The 14,602-nt window shown below is 40.6% G+C and overlaps 1 protein-coding gene across 1 annotated transcript in view; it reads left to right on the top strand.

Annotated features, from left to right (window-relative positions):
- The window catches only part of C8H11orf58 (chromosome 8 C11orf58 homolog), a 30,245-nt gene that overhangs the window by 9,410 nt on the left and 6,233 nt on the right, over window positions 1-14,602 (top strand). The gene's annotated exons all lie outside the window — the stretch shown is intronic.

Raw genomic sequence — 14,602 nt, forward strand, 5'->3', positions numbered from 1 at the left:
GAGGTAGGTTCCCTCTATGCCCACTTTCTGGAGAGTTTTTATCATAAATGGATGTTGAATTTCATCAAAAGCTTTTTCTGCGTTTATTGAGATTGTCAACTGAAAAAAATGCACAACCTAGAAGTTGAGAATTATGTTTTATTTGGTGAATTTTCTGAGGACTTAAGCCTAGAAGACAGCCTCTCAGATTGCTCTGAGGGACTGCTCCGAAGAGGTAAGGGAGGAACCAGGATGTATAGGAGTTTTGCAATAAAAACCGGATAGTTGGAACATCAAAAGATTACTGTTAATTAAAGAAGCTGTTAAGGGAAACCAGACATGTCAAGTTAATGAATTTAACACTTTTCTACACGTAGGAAGATGCAAGACTGGACTCATTGAAATCATTCCTTTGATTTGCACCTTAACTATCTAGGGCCAGTATCCTTCTTTTCTCCATTCTGAATCCCCACAGGGTGCACGGTTGGGGGTAGCTGTAGTGGCTGCTGGTTTGATGGCTGCAACATCCTTTGTTTACTGATAGGGCAGCATTTTTCATTCACAGTGCTTCCCCTTGATCATAAATTCAACCAACGTTTGGGAGGCATTTCATGACCAATTTTGTCCCACAGTGCTAGGAAGGCTCATTCCTAGATCGGGCGAAGATTCTGTTGATAGGCCACTCAAATTTTTGGATTAGGACCTGTTAATAATCTAAAATTCTCTGGGTCACCTATCTTACTAGTCTGCTATGATCTAGAAAATGTTTTCTCTTGTTGCTTCTTTCCATACCGAGAGTTGAACTGTTACAGTTATCCTGTGTAGAGTTTTTTATATACATAGATATATATTTGCGTGTGTGTGTGTATATGATCAATTGTTTCAAGACCTTTAGCCATCATTAATTTTTTTGGAGACCTGGTTACACATTGGGTAAGAGACAATCTTATAAACTAGACAGGATAATTAATATAGTCAGTAACATTAATAAGGTCATAGTACAGCAGAGAGAGACACAGAGCATAAACAATTCAGGAACAAAGAGAACAAATTAAAACAATGATTAATGGATAACTAATAAGAACCTGCTGTATAAAAAAATAAAGTTTTTTAAAAAAACAGTGATTAGTATAACTAGTTGTAATCTGGTCACAGTAAACCATCAAGTCCATAGGAGAGCCAGGTGGAGAAGCCAAATATGGAAGGATCAGGTAGAGAGGAAAAAATATGTTTTATTTTTGTTTATAAAAGAATACTTGATCAACTTGTAGGTCATAGCATAATAGAGGAAAAGTTTTTCTGGAAAACAAAGAGGAAAAGCCAATATATTTCCCCGAAAAAGTCATAAAGTTATAAATCATATTTATAAATTCATTCAGTCCCATGTAATTCCTGTTGATTTGGATGAAATAGTCAGGTTTTACATTAGTTTTGTCATTTCTTACAACATGACATTTCTTGTCATACCAGTTCAGTGGTATGATCTAAAAGTTATCAGAAACTTATATTTGTTAAAAAGTCCTTTTTATGAATCTTCTTGAAGATCTTCCTTTTATAAAAGCATCAGAATAAAACAATGACTATTTATAAATGACAGGACTTAAAATGGCATGGTTAAAGATCTGATTACAATGCAGTTGACAAGGAACTTGGATATTTCGATAATAACTAGAATTATGATTGATAACATTATACCAGGGTATCTCAGATTTTAGTAATTTCATATAAATTTTGGAATATCTGTATTAATGACATTTATACATACAATATAACATAAGGTTCATCACTAGTTACTTGGCAGTGCTTTGCAAGTATTGGGTTGGCCCAAAAGTTCGTTCGGTTTTTCCACAGGCTGTCTCTAGTAGCGCTTAGTTGTCTTTAACTTCATTCGAAACAGTTTTGTTAGATTGTATTGTGACAGTTGTCATATCAGTGTGCATTAAAAAAAAAAACTTTATCAAAACTGGTGAATTTTTGTGTAGCCATTTTAATATTGAAGATGGAAGAAAAACAACAATTTTGGCATATTATGCTTTATTATTTCAAGAAAGGTAGAAACGCAACTAAAATGCAAAAAAAGGGGCTTCCCTGGTGGCGCAGTGCTTGAGAATCTGCCTGCCAATGCAGGGGACACGGGTTCCAGCCCTGGTCTGGGAGGATCCCACATGCCGCGGAGCAACTAGGCCCGTGAGCCACAACTACTGAGCCTGCACGTCTGGAGCCTGTGCTGCGCAACAAGAGAGGCCGCGACAGTGAGAGGCCCGCACACCGCGATGAAGAGTGGCCCCCGCTCGCCGCAACTAGAGAAAGCCTTCGCACAGGAACGAAGACCCAACACAACCAAAAATATATAAATAAATAAATATTAAAAAAAAAATAAAATGCAAAAAAAGATTTGTGCAGTGTATGGAGAAGGTACTGTGACTGATTGAATGTGTCAAAAGTGGTTTGCAAAGTTTTGTGCTGGAGATTTCTCGCTGTATGATGCTCCGTGGTCAGGTAGACCATTTGAAGTTGACAGCAAACAAATCAAGACATTAATTGAGAACAGTCATTGTTACACCACATGGAAGATAGCCTACATAGTCAGAATATCCAAATCAAGCGCTAAAAAATCATTTGCACCAGTTTGGTTATGTTCATCGCTTTGATGTTTGGGTTCCTCATAAGTTAAGTGAAAAAAATCTTCTTGACCATATTTCCACATGCGATTATCTGCTGAAACCTAACAAAAATGTTCCGTTTTTAAAACAAATTGTGACGGGTAATGAAAAGTGTATACTGTACAATAATGTGAAACGGAAGAGATCATGGGGCAAGTGAAATGAACCACCATCAATCACACCAAAGGCTGGGCTTCATCCAAAGAAGGTGATGTTGTGTATATGGTGGGATTGGAAGGGAGTCCTCTATTATAACCTCCTTCCAGAAAACCAAATGATTAATTCCAAAAAGTACTTCTCCCAGTTAGACCAGCTGAAAGCAGCACTCGACGAAAAGCATCTGGAATTAGTCAACAGAAAATGCATAATCTTCCATCAGGATAACGCAAGACTGTGTCTTTCTTTGATGACCAGGCAAAAACTGTTACAACTTGGCTGGGACATTCTGATTCATCTGCCATATTCACCAGACATGGCACCTTTGGATTTCCATTTATTTCGGTCTTTACAAAATTCTCTTAATGGAAAGAATTTCAGTTCCCTGGAAGACTGTAAAAGGCACCTGGAACAGTTCTTTGCTCAAAAAGATAAAAAGTTTTAGGAAGATGGAATTATGAAGTTGCCTGAAAAATGGCAGAAGGTAGTGGAACAAAACAGTGAATACATTGTTCAGTAAAGTTCTTGGTGGGACTTCCCTGGTGGTCCAGTGGCTAAGACTCCACACTCCCAACACAGGAGACCCAGGTTCGATCCCTGGTCAGGGAACTAGATCCCACATGCCCCAACTAAGAGTTCGCATGCTGCAGCTAAAGATCCCGCATGCCACAACTAAAGATCCTGTGTGCCACAACTAAGACCCAACACGGCCAAATAAATATTTGTTTATTTATTTATTTATTCATTTTTGGCTGCATTGGATCTTCGTTGCTGCACGTGGGCTTTCTCTAGTTGCAGTGAGGAGGGCCACTCTTTGTTGTGGTGCACAGGCTTCTCATTGCGGTGGCTCCTCTTGTTGCGGAGCACGGGCTCTAGGTGCATGGGCTTCAGTAGTTGTTGCTCGTGGGCTCTAGAGTGCAGGCTCAGTAGTTGTGGTGCACGGGCTTAGTTGCTCCGCGACATGTGGGATCTTCCCGGACCAGGGCTCGAACCTGTGTCCCCTGCATTGGCAGTTGGATTCTTAACCACTGTGCCACCAGGGAAGTCCCTAAATATTTTTTTAAAAATAAAGTTCTTGGTGAAAATGAAAAATGTGGTCTTTTGTTTTTACTTTAAAACCGAATGAACTTTTTGGCCAACTGAATAACATCATACCAGATAAGCTAATTAGTTTGACATTGCTCTCTGAGGTGTCTTGGTTCCTTTGAAGCATCCCAGAGTTAGCTGGAGGTCAAGAACTTTAGAATTTGATATTTGGGAAGTTTGTCAAAAATATCAACACTTGGTCGAATAGGATCATATGTCACTGTGAAATAATACTTAACCACAGTGACAAAATATTTCAAAAGCAAATATAGATCACTTAAGGGCAAAGAAAACTCACACACTCAGTTGTCAAAAGCAGTGTTCTAAGAAACCTTTGTTCTTTCAACAGAGGAACCAAATCCAGTCATGTACCAGCCTACTTTTAATAACAAAATCCATTTACGTTATTACATTCATTTTGAGTTTAGTCAGTACTGACCGTGTATAAAATTCTTTTCTCAGGGTTCCTTTTCCACAATCCTTCCATCACTTTCTATATCCGTATTATTTTGTCTCTTACTTTTCTCATCTAGAAACAACTAGCTCTAGGACAAAATTATTTTCTTTTCCCTTAACAAAATGCAAATCCACTCCTCATACCTTCTTTGTTCACAACACACTTCTTAATTTTCTAGTGTACTGAATTGTTTTTCTGTATTATTTCTAGTAGCTTTAATTTCATATTTAAATTAGAATTCTCAACCCTTAAAAACTTTGATTTCTAGTGAATGCTAAGAAGTAAGCAATTATGAACTGTCTTTTATATTAGCATTCTGTAGATTGGTGAACATAAATACCAATTTTTATAAACTTTCATCTCAATTCTGCCAACTTTTACACCTTTGATGTTAGTTTCTCTTAGGACCCAATCAACAAGTCTTGGTATTACAAGGAGTCCTAGAAGCTTTCCTTTCTTTTATTCTCTGACCATTTTATCTATTTTGTATAAAAGGCTCTGGGGTCCCCAGTGAGGGGTTGAGCCAACTGACTCAGGCCATTTTGTCAACTTGATTAATTGGCCTAATTGTTGCCCCAAGTAATTGTTGGTCAGGTACCTCAGTGTAATTTTCTTCCACCACTTAAATATATATATTTTAAAGAGGGGTAAATAGAGCAGACTTGCTTGGGGTCCTTTAATATTGGGGACCAATACAATGGAGGGGGGGTTTCCATTTGGCCCATTGAACCTTAGGTAATGTTGTATCAAAACGTTTTGTTTAATCCCATTAACATTCATTTCATTTATCCCATTTTAAAATAATCATTTATCTTAAGATTTCTTTATCCATTTAGGATAAGTTCCTTTAAAAGGTTTACGTTGTGGGGAAAGAGTCTCTAGACTTTCCCTTTAGTTTTTTCTCTTATTTTTCTGTTAATCAACCTAATTAATATTAATTATTCTGATGTTTTTATTAGCATGTGTAAGATCCATTGAGGGGAAGCAGAAACCACAATAAGGTTTCCCAAACCAGTTTTTTTGGTTTGTTTTAAACTAAAGGAGTTCTTAGGTTAACCATTATATATTTTTTTCCCACCTTTAATTTTTTTTTTCCCATAGATATCAATAAAACACCTGTTTATAATGAGAGTTCTCTAAAAATTTACCAATTTAGAAGATTCTCCAATTTAAAGAATCTGTCATTTGGCCATTAATGAGATATATGTTAATAGTGACTTAAGCCAATAGGATGCAAGAGGCTTCCCCACAGGAGAGTGTGAAGGATGCGACTTAAACAGATCGAGAAAGTTTACTCCCAAAAATAGTCTAAGAAAGTAAAGGCCCTCACTAAACAGGCTGACGCAGTGCAGGTTAAGATGGCAAAAATTCAGACAAAAGCCTGCTCAGAATCTCAGTCTGTTCGATTGGCTGCTAAATGTACACCATATGTGTGCCTTTTGGATGACAGAGACCAAGTGCTCAGAACACACACACACACACACACACACACACACACACAGCCTGAAGATCAGATAAAACATTTACATCTCAAAGACACAGGAGGAGGAATGCAAGTTCCCCCTTGAAGGGCTTTTGTTTTTTTAACATCAGAATTCTGAAAATATGTTTTTATCAAGCCAACTTTTTCTAACATAGCTGCGTATACAATACAAGAGCTCCATTTAGTCATTTTCAGGGCAAGATTTCCTTTATTTAGTTGCAGGTATGAGCTCTGTACGTACATGAATCTGGCTGGAGTGTTAGTTGGAGGTTGGCTTTCTGACACCCCTCATTTCTCTGAGAGAATCTGTTTCCCATTTGACCTTGAATTTCTCAGGCATAAAATTTTATTAGTGCACTTTTATCCTGACACATTCTTGTCAAGATAGCCAATTTGAGGAAAATGTCAGGTAAACCTCTTACCTAACCAACCGTTCAGTTGAGACTGCTCAGTATCTTTCAAACTGAGGAAATCCCAGTGTCTTTCAATTGAGTTACCCTAGTATGTTTCAGCTAGCGGGCACTTTCTCCCAGTGTCTTTCAGCTGGGCTCCCCTAGTATCTTTCAACTAGCAGGGGCCACTCCCCAATATCTTTCAACTGGGAGCCAGGTACCTATTAGACACCGCCAAATAAAACTCAGGATCATCAGCCGGTAATCGGGAAATCCAAGAACCAGGAGAGACTCACCCAAATTCATCTGGACTCTCTGCGGAGCCGGATGGGCACAACAGGCCTCTGCTGGTACCAAGGCCCCAGTTCCTTGTAGAGTTCAGGCAAAGGAGAGACGTCTGCTCTGAGTCCCTTCCTGGTCACCAAAACTGTCAACTGAAAAAAATACACAACCTAAAAGTTGAGAATTATGTTTTATTTGGCGAATTTCCTGAGGACTTAAAGTCAGCCTCTCATATTGCTTTGAGGGACTGCTCCAAAGAGGTAAGGGAGGAGCCGGGATATATACGCATTTTGCATCAAAAACTAGGTAGTCGAAACATCAAAGGATTACTGTTAATTAAAGAAACTGTTAATTATGGAAAACCAAACATGTCAAGTTAATGAATTTAACACTTTTCCACCTGTGGGAAGATTCAAGAGTCTGGACTCACTGAAATCATTCCTTTGGTATACACCTTAACCATCTAGGGCCAGTTTCATGCTTTTCACCATCCTGAATCCCCTCAGGGTGCACAGTTGGGGGTGGCTGCTGGCTTGATGGCCACAGTATCCTTTGTTTACTGATATAGCAGGCCACATTTCTCATTCACAAGATGATCATTTGGTTTTTATTCTTCAGTTTGTTAACGTGGTGTATCACACATTGATTTGCAGATATTGAAAAATCCGTGCATCCCTGGGATAAATCCCTCTTGATCATGGTGTATGATCTTTTTAATGTTTTGTTAGATTCAGTTTGCTAGTATTTTGTTGAGGATTTGTGCGTCTGTGTTCATCAGTGATATTGATTGGCCTGTAATTTTCTTTTTTTGTGTTATCTTTGTCTGGTTTTGGTATCAGGGTGATGGTGGCCTCATAAAATGAGTTTGGGAGTGTTCCTTCCTCTGCAGGAAGTTTTAGAAGGATAGGTGTTAACTCATCTCTAAATGTTTGATAGAATTCCCCTGTGAAGCCATCTGGTCCTGGACTTTTGTCCGTTGGAAGTTTTTAAATCACAGTTTCAACTTCAATACTTGTGGTTAGTCCCTTCATATTTTCTGTTTCTTCTTGGTTCAGTCTTGGGAGATGGTACCTTTCTAAGATTTTGTCCATTTTTCCTAGGTTGTCCATTTTACTGGTGTATAATTGGTTGTAGTAGTAGTCTCTTACAATCCTTTGTATTTCTGTGATGTCAGTTGTAACTTCTCCTTTTTCATTTTTAATATTGATTTGAGCCCTTTTTTTCTTGATGAGTCTGGCTAAAGGTTTATCAATTTTGTTTATTTTTTCAAAGGATCAGCTTTTAGTTTCATTGATCTTTTCTATTTTTTTCTTATTTCTGCTCTGATCTTTATGATTTCTTTCCTTCTATTAACTTTGGGTTTTATTTGTTCTTCTTTCTCTAGTTGCTTTAGGTGTAAGGTTAGGTTGTTTGAGATTTATCTTCTTTTCTGAGGTAAGCTTGTATTGCTCTTAACTTTCCTCTTAGAACTGCTTTTGTTTCTTTTCTGTTTTTTCTCATTTTGTTTACTTATATATTTTTTTATTGAAATATAGTTCAGTTACAATGTGGTGTTACTTTCTGGCATACAGCAAAGTGATACTTTGCTGTACTTTATATATATTCTTTTTCATATTATTTTCCATGATAGTTTACTATAAGATACTGAATATAGTTCCTGTGCTATACAGTAGGACTTTGTTGTTTATTTTATTTTTTATTTTAATTTAATTTTTATATTATATTAGAGTAAGGTTGATTTACAGTGTTGTGTTAGTTTCAGGTGTACAGCAAACTGATTCAGTTATAGTTATACATATATCCATTCTTTTTCAGGTTCTTTTCCCATATAGGTTATTACAGAATATTGAGTAGAGTTCCCTGTGCTATACAGTAGGTCCTTGTTGATTATCTGTTTTATATATAGTAGCATGTATATGTTAATCCCAAACTCCTAATTTATCCCTCCCCTCCCACCTTTCCCCTTTGGTAACCATATGTTTGTTTTCAAAGTCTGAGAGTCTGTTTCTGTTTTGTAAGTAAGTTCATTTGTATCATTTTTTTAGATTCTACATATAAGTGATAGCATGTGATATTTGTCTTTTTCTGTCTGACTTCATTTAGTATGATAATTTCTAGGTCTATCCATGTCGCTGCAAATGACATTATTCTTTTTTATGGCTGAGTAATACTCCATTGTATATGTGTGCCACATCGCAATATCATATGAGATTTCTCTTTCTCTGTCTGACTTACTTCACTCAGTATGACAGTCTCTAGGTCCATCCATGTTGCTGAAAATGGCATTATTTCCTTCTTTTTAATGGCTGAGTAGTACTCCATTGTTTACATGTACCACATCTCCTTTATCCATTCCTCTGTCGATGGGCATTAGGTTGCTTCCCTGTCTTGGCTATTGTAAACAGTGGTGCAATGAACATTGGGGTGCATGTATCCTTTCGGACCATGTTTTTCTCTGGATATATGCCCAGGAGTGGGATTGCAGGGTCATATGGTAGCTCTATTTTTAGTTTTTTAAGGAACCTCCATACTATTCTCCATAGTGGCTGTATCAGTTTACATTCCCACCAACAGCGTAGAAGGGTTCCCTTCTTTCCACACCCTCTCCAGCATTTATTGTTTGTGGATTTATTGATGATAGCTGTTTTGACTGGTGTGAGGTGATCCCTCACTGTAGTTTTGATTTGCATTTCTCTAATAATTAGAGATGTCAAACATCTTTTCACATTGGCCATCTGTCTGTCTTCTTAGGAGAAATGTCTGTTTAGGTTTTGTATTGCTGTATTCTTTTAGTTTTCACTTGTCTGGGAAATTCTTTATCCTCCTTCTATTCTAAATGATAATCTTGCTGCATAGAGTATCCTAGGTTGCAGGTTTTTCCCTTTTAGGACTTTGAATATATCTTGCCACTCCCTTCTGTCCTGCAGTGTTTCTATAGAGAAGTCCGCTGATAGACTTATGAGGGTTTCCTTGTAAGTAAATCTTTTTCTCTTGCTGCCATTAGAATCCTCACTTTAACTTTTGCCATTTTAATTATAATATGTCATGGTGTAGGTTTGCTTGGGTTCATCTTGTTTCGGACTCTCTGTTCTTCTTGTACCTGGATATCTGTTTCCTTTTGGTTTGGGAAGTTTTCAGCCATAATTTCTTCAAATGCATTTTCAATCCCCTTTATTATTTCTTCTCCTTCTGGGATCCTATTATGTGTAGATTGACTCGCTCTATTTTATCCCATAAGTCTCGTATATTGCTTTCATTTTTTTTTCACTTGTGTTTTTGTCTGCTGTTCTGATCGGGTGATTTCCATTATTCTATCTTCCATATCACTTATTTGTTCTTCTGCATTATTTAGTTTGCTAATTGCCTTTAGCTCAAGTTTTGTCTCGGCAGATGAGTTTTCTAATATTAATTGGCTCCTCTTTATAGTTCTAGTTTCTTGTTACAGTGATCTGCATTTCTGTTGATAGTCTTTGTTAATTCCTTTAGTATTTTTATTACCTTCTGTTTGAACTTGGGGTCTAGTAGACTGGAGAGGTGTTTCATCATTTGTACTTCTAGGGGATTTCTCTTGTTCTTTTAGTTGGGAGCAGTTCCTGTGTTTCTTGATTTTACTTATGTTTCTCTGACTCTATGACTTTAGGAGAAACAGTTATCTACTGTGGTCTTAAAGGGCTGTTTTTATGTGGGAATGTCCCTGTGTAGCCTGAATGAGTCTAATATTTTTGGTGCAAAGGCTGTTTTTAGTATGGATGACTGCCACGTCTTTCCTCAATGTGTGCTTGCCCTTATCCCCTTGATAGGGGGTGTGATTGGTGTTGTGGTGACCAGAGCCTGCACTGGATGTTGAACAGGGGTGTTGGAGTAAAAGCTCTCAGATCTGTTGCTAAAGTGCAATGTGAGGTAGATGGGACTGGAGTGCTCCCACTGGGAGAGGAGCCCCTGGGTATTCCTCCCAGGAGCTGTCCACTGGAAAGTATGCTCTGTGATGTCTCCTGTCACCTGTCATGAGTACTCACAAAGTACACTGTTGTTGGCACTGCTTTTGGCCCCGCTTCAGCTGTGGGAATGCAGTCAATTGGCCCAGATGCCCTTCAGGTGCAGTTATCAGAAAGCAACCAGTGCATATCTGCCGAAGTCAGGCACCAGGACCCACCGTAATTGGGCACCTGGACCCACCATGGGAGCTACGGAATTAGCCCAGACCCCGGCCCTTCCTCCGCATGCACATGCCTACAAAACCCACAGCTGCTAACTCTGGACCCCCCCTAACCACAGAAGCACCAATAATCTGCTTGGATGTCCCCCAGGTGCTGAGCTTACAAAGGCACCAGAGGCATAAATCTGCCAAAGTCTCAAAGCTGCTGGCTGGACACAGCTCATATTTCAGCCCCACCTCTGTGTGTAGGCAACCACCAGGGCTTGTCTACTACCAGAGCTCATAAAGTCAGAGTTGTGCCCACTGTGAGCACAAGGAGAATGAGGCTGCTGTGGTGGGGTCCTGACCCTCCCTTCATGAGCACATTACCAGTGGGGCTTCTATGGTGGACCCAGGCATCCTGCCCACACCTTGTGGCCCGGGCCATACTCCAGTACATTTTGGCTGTCTCCGCGCAGTCAACCCCGGTCCTCTCCCCAGGTCTGTCCCCTAAAGCCTGAGTTTTAGCACCCAGCCCCCTCGCACCAGCAGACACACATCTCAGGCTGGGGAGTAAGTAGAGCGAGGTGGCCAGGACCATCAGTGCTGGTCTCTTTGTTCTGCCTGCCTAAAGCCGGTTGCTGCACTCCTCTGAGCCAGTGAAGCTCACTTTCTGTCCTGGCTGATTTTTCCCAGCTGGTGAAGGGGGTTCCCAGGGTTAGAGAACCTTTCCTCTTACACAGCTCCCTCTCCCAAAATTGTTTTGGATTTGTTTTTTTTAATTTTTTTTTTTTTTTGGAAGTGTAGAGTGATTGATTGATTGATTTTTGGCTGTGTTGGGTCTTCGTTTCTGTGCGAGGGCTTTCTCTAGTTGCGGCAAGCGGGGACCACTCTTCATCGCAGTGCGTGGGCCTCTCACTATCGTGGCCTCTCGTTGCGGAGCACAGGCTCCAGACACACAGGCTCAGCAGTTGTGGCTCACGGGCCCAGTTGCTCCGCGGCATGTGGGATCTTCCCAGACCAGGGCTCGAACCCGTGTCCCCTGCATTGGCAGGCAGATTCTCAACCACTGCGCCACCAGGGAAGCCCCCTTGGATTTGTTTTTGTAGGTCTTTCACCTTTTGTTCTCTTCTCTTGTGATTTGATGACTATCTCTAGTGTTGTGGATAATTTTGTGTGTTTATCTATTATAAATTTTTAGTTTGTGGTTACCATGAGGTTTTTGTAGAGCAGTCTATATGTATATGTGATTGTTTTATGTTGCTGCTCTCTTAATTACAAATGCATTTTTTAAATCCTGCGTTTGTACTCTCCTCCCCTCACAATTACTGTTTTTGATATCATATTTTATATCTAATTGCTTTGTGTATCCCTTAACTGCTTATTGTAGATACAGATAATTTTTCTACTTTTGTCTTTCAACCTCCCTACTAGTTTGCATGTGGATTATTTCCTACCTTTATGTTTGCCTTTACCTGTGAGCTTTTTCATTTCTTAATTTTCTTGTTTCTAGTTGTGGCCTTTTCTTTTTCACCTAGATAAGTTCCTTTAGCATTTGTTCTAAAGTTAGCTTGGTGGTGCTGAATTCTTTTAGCTTTTATTTGTCTGTAAAAGTTTTGATTTCTCCATCAAATCTGAACAGGAGCTCTGCTAGGTAGAGTATTCTTGCTTGTATGTTTTTCCGTTTCATCACTTTAAATATATCGTGGCACTCCTTTCTGGTCTGCAGTTTCTGTTGAAAAATCAGCTGATAGCCTCATGGAATTCCCTTGTATGTTATTTATTGCTTTTCCCTTGCTGCTTTTAATATTCTCTCTTTTATCTTTAATTTTTGTCATCTTGATTACAATGTGTCTTGGTGTGTTCCTTGATTCTTTGCACTTCCTGGACTTGAGTGACTGTTTCCTTTCCCAGGTTAAGGAATATTTCAGCTATTATCTCTTCAAATATTTTCTCAGGCTTTTTCTTTCTGTTTTCTCTTTCTGGGACCTCTTTAATGCTAACATTAGTGTGCTTGATGTTGTCCCAGAGGCCTTTGAAACTGTCCTCATTTCTTTTCATTCTTTTTTCTTTTTTCTGTTCAGTGGCAGTGATTTACAGTACTCTGTCTTCCAGGTCACTGATCCATTCTTCTGTATCACTCAGTCTGCTATTTATTCCTTCCGGTGTATTTTTCATTTCAGTTATTGTATTTTTCATCTCTGTTTGGTTGTTCTTTAAATTTTCTAACTCTTTGTTAAAAACTTCTAACTTCTTGCTCTGGCATCCATTCTCCTCCCAGATTCTTTGGTCATCTTTACAATCATTATTCTGAACTCTTTCTCAGGTAGATTGCCAATCTCCAGTTAGTTCTTCTGGGGTTTTATCTTGTTCCTTCATCTGGAACATATTCCTCTGCCACATCATTTTGTCTGAGTTGTTATTTGTATTTTTATGTATGTGGTAGGTTAGTTACATTTCTTGACTGGAGAAGTGGCCCTCTAGGATGTGTCCTATGCATCCCAGCAGTGCACTCCCTTCTCGCCACCCAAGCTATATGCTCTAGAGTCTCCTCCTAAGAGGGCTGTGTGGGTCCTTCTGTTGTGGTGGCCTGGCTATGTGGGTGATCTGGTGGGCTTGGTTGGCCCCTAGTCTGGTTGGTTGCCAGGCCCTGCCTTATGCGGATGCTGCTGGCTGCTGTTTAGCAGGCCCTGGTCATGAAGTGGCTGCTTGCAGAACCCTAGGGGGCCCCAAGGCTAGTGCTGGCTGGGTGGTCAGAGCCAGGTTCATGAAGACTCTGGGGCTGTTGCCCACCCATTGGCAGGTTAAGCCAGATTCTGGGGACAAGTGGGCAGTCAGAGCTGGTTCCTGGAGTCTGGCTGCAGGGCCCCTGGATCCCAGAGCACATATAAGATTTGGGGTTAGGAGGTGGTTCTTGACACAGTTGGTTATGGGGTCCAGGGTGTCCTGAAGGTTGCGTTGGCCTGCTAGCAGGTACAGTCTGGCCTGCTGTGGGCAGACTTGGTCCTTAGTCTGCGGGAATCATATTTTTCTTGCATCTGGTGTCTGCCCCCTGGGTGGTGAGGCTGCTCTAGAGGCTTGTGCAGGCTTCCTGGAGGGAGGGGCTAGTGTCTGCCCACTAGTGGGTGGAGCTGGGTCTTAGTCCTCTCATGGGCAGGGCCATGTCTAGGGGGCATATCTTGAGGTGGCTGTGGGCTCAGTAAGTCTCTGGGCAGCCTGTCTGCTGAGGGGTGGGGCAGTGTTCCTGCCCAGTTAGTTGTTTAGCCTGAGGCATGCCAGCCCTAGCACCTACAGACTGTTGGGTGGGATAAGGTCTTGGAACTAATGAGCCAAGATGTCAGCCACCAACAGTGTTCCCCAGTATTCTGCCATCAGTGTCTGTGTCCCTAGGGTGAGCCACAGTCCCCCCACCACCCTGCGTCTCCAGGAGACTCTCCAAGACTAGGAGGTAGGTCTGGCCCAGGTGCCCATCAAATTACTGCTTTTACCCTGTGTCCGGGTGCATGTGAGATTTTGTGTGTGCTCCCTCGAAGAGTGAAGTGTATTTCCCCCAGTCCTGTGGAGCTCCTGCAGTTAAGCCCCACTGGCCTTCAAAGCCAAATGCTCTGGGGGCTCATCTTCCTGGTACCAGACCCCTGGGCTGGGGAGCCTGATGTCGGACTCAGAACTCTCACTCCTGTAGGAGAACCTCTGCAGTGTAGTTATTCTCCAGTTTGTGGATCACCCACCCCAAGGGGTATGGAATTTGATTATATCCAGGTTGTTGTGGTTCCTTCTTTATGTCTTTAGTTGTAGAAGATCTTTTCTGGTGGTTCCCAGTCTTTTTCGTCGATAGCTGTTCTGCAGATAGTTGTGATTTTCGTGTGCTCGTGAGAGGAGGTGAGCTCAAGATCTTTCTACTCTGCCACCTTGGCCAGTCTCCCAAACAATTTATTTCTTTACCTTGTGAAATTGATGCCGAAAACTCGG

This window comes from Balaenoptera ricei, chromosome 8 (assembly GCF_028023285.1).
Source record: "Balaenoptera ricei isolate mBalRic1 chromosome 8, mBalRic1.hap2, whole genome shotgun sequence".
Lineage (NCBI taxonomy): Eukaryota > Metazoa > Chordata > Mammalia > Artiodactyla > Balaenopteridae > Balaenoptera > Balaenoptera ricei.